The sequence below is a fragment of the Dipteris shenzhenensis genome, unplaced genomic scaffold (assembly GCF_047967505.1).
Source record: "Dipteris shenzhenensis isolate YYH24624 ecotype China unplaced genomic scaffold, Dip_SZ_1.0 scaf0053, whole genome shotgun sequence".
Lineage (NCBI taxonomy): Eukaryota > Viridiplantae > Streptophyta > Polypodiopsida > Gleicheniales > Dipteridaceae > Dipteris > Dipteris shenzhenensis.
The window spans coordinates 27,501-34,923 of record NW_028239360.1 but is presented as its reverse complement, the minus strand read 5'-3'; positions in this window follow the sequence as shown (position 1 = coordinate 34,923).

Here is a 7,423-nt window from a genome sequence, read left to right as displayed (position 1 = left end):
TAAGGAGGCCCTATGGTCAAGACGCCACAGGGCAAATTACATTGCTTCTCAAAAAGATGAGGGAAAAGCTCACACTCTCTCAGGATTACAAAGAGCTCTCAGCTCTGCATGATCTTCCAGCTCTGGTCTCCACCATGTTCTGGTCTGAAGCTTCTGTTCTCTGCTGAATCCTGCGTGTGTGAGTGGTTTTGTATTTTGGAGGGAGTTTTCCTCCTTGGCTCCAACGTCCAGCCGCCTTCTTCAAAGCTTCATTTCCTCCTTGGTACCTTCTCCCCAACAGTTACCTTGGGGGCCAATCAATTCAAAATCCTCCCGTTTGAATTGAGCCCCCTCAAGGCTAAGGTTGGGAGTTCACCTCACCATGGGCTGCTCCCCTAGGTTAGGTTCAAGGTTGTCAAGGGTGGTCATCCCTTGACCCACAAGAGGTAAGGATGTCGAGTCCATGGATAAAAGAGGGGCGGACTGAGGTTCAGTCCCTTGTCAACGGGCCACCCGTTACAGAGGGTTGGGGTGGGCATGGGGTTGGGGGGGGGGGGGGGGGGGGGCATGGAGCGTTGGGGGGGGGGGGGGGGCATGGGGGTGCGGGGGTGGGGGGGCATGGGGTGTGGGAGGGGGGGGGGGGGGGGGCATGGGGGGTGGGGGTGGGGGGGGTACGCGACATGCGTGCAAGGGGGGGGCATGGGGTGTTGGGGGGGGGGGAGGGGGGGTATGGGGGGTGGGGGTGGGCGGGGTACGCGACATGCGCGCAAGGGGGAGGGGGGGCATGGTGGGTTGGGAGGGGCGGGGGGGGGCATGGTGGGTTGGCGGGGGTGGGCATGGTGGGTTGGGAGGGGGGGGGGGCATGGTGGGTTGCCGGGGGGGAGGCATGGTGGGTTGGGGGGGGGGGTGGGGGGGGGCATGGGGGGGTGGGGGGGGGGGGGGGCATGGGGGGTGGGGTGGGGGGGGGTACGCGACATGCACGCAAGGGGGGGGGCATGGGGAGTGGGAGGGGGGGGGCATGGGTGGTGCGGGTGGGGGGGTATGCCACATGCGTGCAAGGGAGGGGGGGCATGGGGCGTGGGGTGTGGGGGGGTACGCGACATGCACGCAAGGGGGGGGGAGGGAGGGGGTGTTGGGGGGGGGGAGGGGGGGGCATGGGGGGTGGGGGATGGGGGGTATGCGACATGCGCGCAAGGGGGGGGCGGGGGGGCATGGGGGGTGGGGGTGGGGGTGGGGGGGGTGCGCGACATGCGCGCAAGGGGGGGGGGGCGCATGGGGTTGGGGGGGGGGGCGCATGGGGTTGGGGGGGGGCATGGGAGCGTGGGGGGGGGGGGGGGGGCATGGGGTGTGGGAGGGGGGGGGGGGGGGCATAGGGGGTGGGGGGGGTATGCGATATGCACACAAGGGGGGGGGGGGGGGGGGGCATGGGGTGTTGGGGGGGGGGGTGGGGAGGGGGGGGCATGGGGTGTGGGGGGGGTACGCGACATGCACACAAGGGGGGGGGGGGGGGGGGGGGGCATGGTGGGTTGGGGGGGGGGGATGGGGGGTGGGGGTGGGGGGGGTACGCGACATGCGCGCAAGGGGGGGGAGGGTGTCACGCGGGGGCAAAGTTCTCTCCAAACTTTTCACTTTTTTCTCTTTTCCTTTGCTCCCCGGTTTGGTCCCCTACCGGGATCCCTGAAGTACCACACTTGACCTCTCGGAGTGGCCACCGACTCACTAGCTGGAACCCCTGCTGGACTAGATGTCCTTCAGCTTCACAAAGGTGCTTGAGTCCCCTGGATGCTCAAAAGAAGAGCATGGACTGCTTTCCGGAGGCTACGGTCTTGAAATCCCCTCTTCTCTAAGACCACTTGCTGAAACTCCGTGAAGCACCACGAGTGCCCCACCCTTGCTCCAGAAACTCCAAACAAGAGGGGGAAGACACCTGTGAAACCTGTTCTTCAAAAGCTCTCTTCTGGCTAGTTACAACTAACCAAACTTAGCCCCAGCTAAGTTTAGCAGGACCACCACAGAAGTTGGCCCTGCCGCCAAAGTTGGCCGAACCGCCAAAAACAATGGCCAGCCGCCCGCAGGACTCGAACACAGAACCGCCGGGGAAGTCCACGCAGAGTTCTAAGTTAGGCTAACCAAGGGAGCAAGTCGTCGGTATTGACTACACTTGGCTCCCACTTGGTTATAGCTTGTCTTTGCGTCCACGCGCCCCAAAAAGGCCTTCTTTCTTTCCACAGTCGATCGGAGGACTCGAACCCACGACCTTTGCTTCGAGGACACGACCCGCCAACCACGGCGCCTACCGTTTGGTTGATGTAACCGGCCGCCCCTCGTTATATATATCCTGTGTTCTTTTTCGCGCAGGTCTGACCAAAAGGGTCGCGCTCACAGCGGCGCCAAGACTCGAACCCGCAACCAGTTCTTCGAGGGAATGTCCCGCTAACCACTCCGCCGACCACTCGGTTAGTATGACCAAGCGCACCACCTTAGCTATAGCTTGTCCTCGATCAAACGGCAAAAGGGGGTTGGCCCCCTCGTTGGCTCGCGACCTGCTTCCCACCGCCGGAATCGAACCCTGCACCTCCAGGCTATAAGTCAGAACCCTTCACGACCCGGCTAGCCACCCGGGCCGTGGCCTTGCTTGCGATATATGTTGTAGCGTATGCTTTTATAGAAGCTTTTTGGCTTCTGGCTATGGCGACCCGTCGTCTCCACCATGCACACGTTGAGTCGTGGAGGGCGCTCGTCGCACTTCTTCCCTGGCTCCTGGAGCTTCTACTGACGAGAGGATACTGGCTATGAAGCCCGCAATCGACCGGGGTATCCCTTCTCGGATGTTTCGTCACCTCCGTCGGGTTCCGTCACAAACTTCCGTCAAGGCTTCCAAACTCCGTCCAGTCGGGGCACACAAACGGGGGCTCCGCTCATAGCGTGGGCTCGGCCACGTGATCGTGTTGCGGGGTGCCTCGGTGTACCAAGGAACTCCTTGAAAGGAGCTGTGGCGAAGCTAAACGAGGCCTTTTACGCCACGACGTGACGGAACTGCAGTTCCGTCACTTTTCTTCAAAGGTCGATGGCGATCTCAGTCGGCTACCCCGCTCGGGTCCCAACTCCACTGACCACCAGACTTCGTCAGGGGGATATTCGGGAAGGTCCCCAGGCCTCCACGAGTTCTGGGCCCAGATGGCTCCCTACGCTTCACACACGGCCTTCTGCATCGACGACGACCTCCTTCAAGCAAGCATGGCGACGCTTCTCGTGATCTCCACCATCCACCGAACCGTCTGCCCTTTCGTAGGCTCTTTCCTCAAGCCAAGGGGAAGCCCTGGCTCAAAGGATAACCTCATTCGTCACCTGCAGCCCACAAACTCATCGAAGGGGAGGGGGAACGAATCAATGCATCACGAGACCTTCACTTTCCATAACACCCAAAACACTCTCATATTATGGTCTTCAAAAGGAAGGAGGCCCTGTGGTCAAAACGCCACAGGACCGATTACATTGATCAGAAGCAAAAGCTCACACTCTCTCCCTCAGGATTACAAGAGCTCTCAGCTCTGCAGAATCTCTCCCAGCTCTGGCCTGCTCACCATTCTGGTCTGAGCTCTCTGAGTTCTCTCTCAGTCTGCTGCTTTCTCTCTGAGTATTCTGCTCTCCAGCCTCTGAATCCTCCTTCCTGAGTCCTGCGTGTGTGTGTGAGTTTTGTATTTTGGAGGGAGTCTGTCCTCCTTGGCTCCAACGTCCAGCTGCCATTAAGGCTTTTCTCCTCCATGGTACCTCCTCTCCAACAGTCACCTAGAAGGGCCAATCAATTCAAATGCCCGTTGAATTGATCCTTCTAGCCATAGTTGGGGAGTCCAACCTTACCATGGGCTGCTCCCCTTGGTTAGGTGGAAGGATGTCAATGGGTGGCTCTCCCTTTGACCCATAAGAGGGCAAGGACCTCCTCCTTGCTGCCGATGTCGAGTCGGAGGGAATGATAAAGGAGGGATGGACTGAGGTTCAGTCCCTTGTCAACGGGCCACCCGTTACAGAGGGGGGGGCGCATGGGGTTGGGGGGGGGTACGCGACATGCGCGCAAGGGGGGGGGCATGGAGTGTTGGGGGGGGGGCATGGGGGGTGGGGGTGGGGGGGGGTACGCGACATGCACGCAAGGGGGGGGCATGGGGGGTGGGGGTGGGGAGGTACGCGACATGCGCGCAAGGGGGGTTGGGGGGGTACGCGACATGCGCGCAAGGGGGGTTGGGGGGAGCCCAGGGCACCATCATGGGATGGGGGCGTGACGGCGTCAGGTTGGAGGCGTGGGTGTGCCTGGTGTCACCGGGGAGCACCATGCATCTCGACCCGACCCGGGAGCCTGGGGCACCACCGTGGGACGGGGGCGCGGCGGCGTCGGGTTGGAGGCGTGGGTGCGCGGGGCGTCGAGGGCACGACAGCGTCGGGTTGGAGACGCGGGGCGTGGCTGAGGGGCACGACAGCATTCGACGCGACGTGGGTCCTCGGGGGGCGCCATGCATCCTGACCCTACCCGAGAGCCCAAGGCGCCACCGTGGGATGGGGGCGCGGCGGCGTCAGGTTGGAGGCGTGGGTGCACCTGGCATCGTCGGGAAGCACCACGCGTCCCGACCCGACCCGGGAGCTCGAGGTGCGACCGTGATACGGAGGCGCGGCAGCGTCGCGTTGGAGGTGTGGGTGTGCAGGGCGTGGTCAGGGACGCAGCAGCGTCGGGCTGGAGGCATGGGTGCACGGGGATGTGGCGGGGGGCGTGGTAGCATTTGGGGCGCCACGCATCCCGACCCGACCCGAGAGCTCGGGGCAGCACCATGGGATATGGACGCGGCGGCCTCGGGTTGGGGGCGTGGGTTGCAGGGCGCGGGCGGTGGCGTGGTAGCATCGGGTTGGAGGCGTGGGTGCATGGGGGGTGGCCGGGGTGCGACAACATTCCGAGTGCCACACGTCTCGACCCGACCCGGGGCGCCACTGTGGGACGGGGGCGCGGCGACGTCAGTTAGAGGCGTGGGTGCGCGGGGCATCGTGGGGGCACGGCAGCATCGAGTTGGAGGTGCGGGTGCGCGGGGCGTGGTCGGGGGGCGGCAACGTCGGGTTGGAGGCATGGGTGTGGCCGGGCGTTCGGGGTACCACGCGTCCCAACCCGACTCATGAGCTCGAGCCACCACCGTGGGACGAGGGCGCGACGGGGTCGAGTTGCTACGCCGAGGGGTGCGCGGTCATCGTCGGGGGCTGGGCAGCGTCAGGTTCCAGTTGCGGGCGCGTTGGAGGCGTGGGCGCGCGGGACGTGGCCAGGGGCGCGACAACGTTCGATGCACCATGCGTCTCGACCCGACTCGAGAGCCTGAGGCGCCACCATGGGACGAGGGCGCGGCGGCGTCGGGTTGCTACGATGGGAGGTGCGTGGGGCATGGCCGGGGGCACGACAGCGTCGGGTTGTAATCGTGGGCACGCAGGACGTGGCGGGGGGCGTAGCAGCATTCGGGGCACCATGTGTCGTGACTCGACTCGGGAGCCCAAGGGCGCGATGGCGTCGGGTTGGAGATGGCGGTGCGCGGGTTGTCGCCAGAGGCGCGACAGCGTCAGGTTGGAGGTACGGGCGCGGCCACGTCGGGTCGAAAGCGTGGGCGCGTAGGACGTGGTCGGGGGCACGGCGGCGTCACGGGTGCTCAGGGCCTTGCCGCGCGTTTCGACCCGACACGAGAGCCCGAGGTACCACCGTGGGACGGGGGCACGGTGCCGTCGGGTTGGAGGCATGGTTGTGCGAGGCGTCGCCGGAGACACGGCAGCGTCGGGTTGGAGGCGCGGCTGCGCAGGGCGTGGCCGAGGCGCGGTAGCGTTCGGGGCGCCACGCGTCCCGACCCGACTAAGGGACCTGGGGTGCCACCGTGGGAAGGGGGCGCGGCGGCACCGGGTTGGAGGCGTAGGTGCATGGGGTGTTGCAGGGGCATGGCAGCATTCGGGGCGCCACGCGTCTCGACTCGACTCGAGAGCCCCGGGCGCCACCGTGGGACGGGAGCCAGGCGGCGTCGGGTTGGAGGCGTGGGTGCGTGGGGGCCGTCAGGGGAACGATAGCGTCGGGTTGGAGACGCGGGGGCACGACAGCGTTCGGGGCACGACGCGGGTGCTTGGGGGCGGCCAGCGTCTCAGCCCGACTCGGGAGCCCAGGGTGCCACCGTGGGATGGAGGCGCGGCGGCATCGGGTTGGAGGCGTGTGTACACAGGGCGTGGTCGGGGACGTGGCAGCATTCGGGTTGGAGGCGTGTGTGCACAGGGCGTGGTCGGGGATGCGACAGCATTCGGGTTGGAGGCGTGTGTGCGCAGGGCATGGTCGGGTTGGAGGCGTGGGTGCGCGGGGGCATGGTGGGGGGCACGGCAGCATTCGGGGCACCACGCATCCCGACCCGGGAATTCGGGGCGCCACTGTGGGATAGGGAGCGGCGACGTCGGGTTGGGGGCACGGGTGCGCGGGGCGCGGTCGGGGGCGTGGGTGCACGGGGCATCGTGGGGGCACGGCAGCATCGGGTTGGAGGTGCAGGTGCATAGGGCATGGTCGGGGGCATGGCAAGTTGGAGGCGTGGGCGTGGACGAGGGCGCAGCAATGTTCGAGGTACCACGCGTCCCGACCCGACTTAGGAGCTCGAGGCGCCACCGTGGGACGGGGGCGCGGCGGGGTCGGGTTGCTACGATGAGGGGTGCGTAGGGCATCGGGTTATAGTGGTGGGCGTGTTGGAGGCATGGGCGCGCGGGACGTGGTCGGGGGCGTGGCAACATTCGAGGCACCACGCGTCCTGACCCGACACGGGAGCCCGAGGTGCCACCGTGGGACGGGGGCGTGACGGCGTCGGGTTGCTATGGCAGGAGGTGCCGCGGGGCATGGCCGGGGGCATGGCAGTGTCGTGGGTTTCAGTCGTGGGCGCACAAGACGTGGCCGAGGGTGCAACAGCGTTCGGGGCACCACGCGTCCCGACCCGACTGAGGGGCTCGAGGTGCCACCGTGGGACGGGGGCGCGGCGATGCCGGGTTGGAGGCGTGGGTGCACGGGGCGTCGCAGGGGGCATGGCAGCATTCCGAGCGCCACGCGTCTGGACCCGACCTGAGAGCCCGAGGTGCCATCGTGGGACTGGGTCGCGGCGGCGTCGGTTTGGAGGCATGGGTACGCAGGGCATCGTCGAGGGGCGCGACAGCGTTCGGGGTACCACGCGGGTGCTCGGGGCGCCACGCATCCCGACCCAACCTGAGAGCCCGAGGCACCGTTGTGGGATGGGGGCGTGGCGGCTTTCAAGTGCGCAAGGCATCGGGGTGACGTTGCACGACGGGGCCCTTAACTATGGAGTTCTGATGGGATCCGGTGTATTAGCGCTGGTGTGACCGCACCACGACAAATAACCGTGAGAAATCAGTATTGTCTTATTTTGTAAAGGGGGGGGCGCAATGGGGG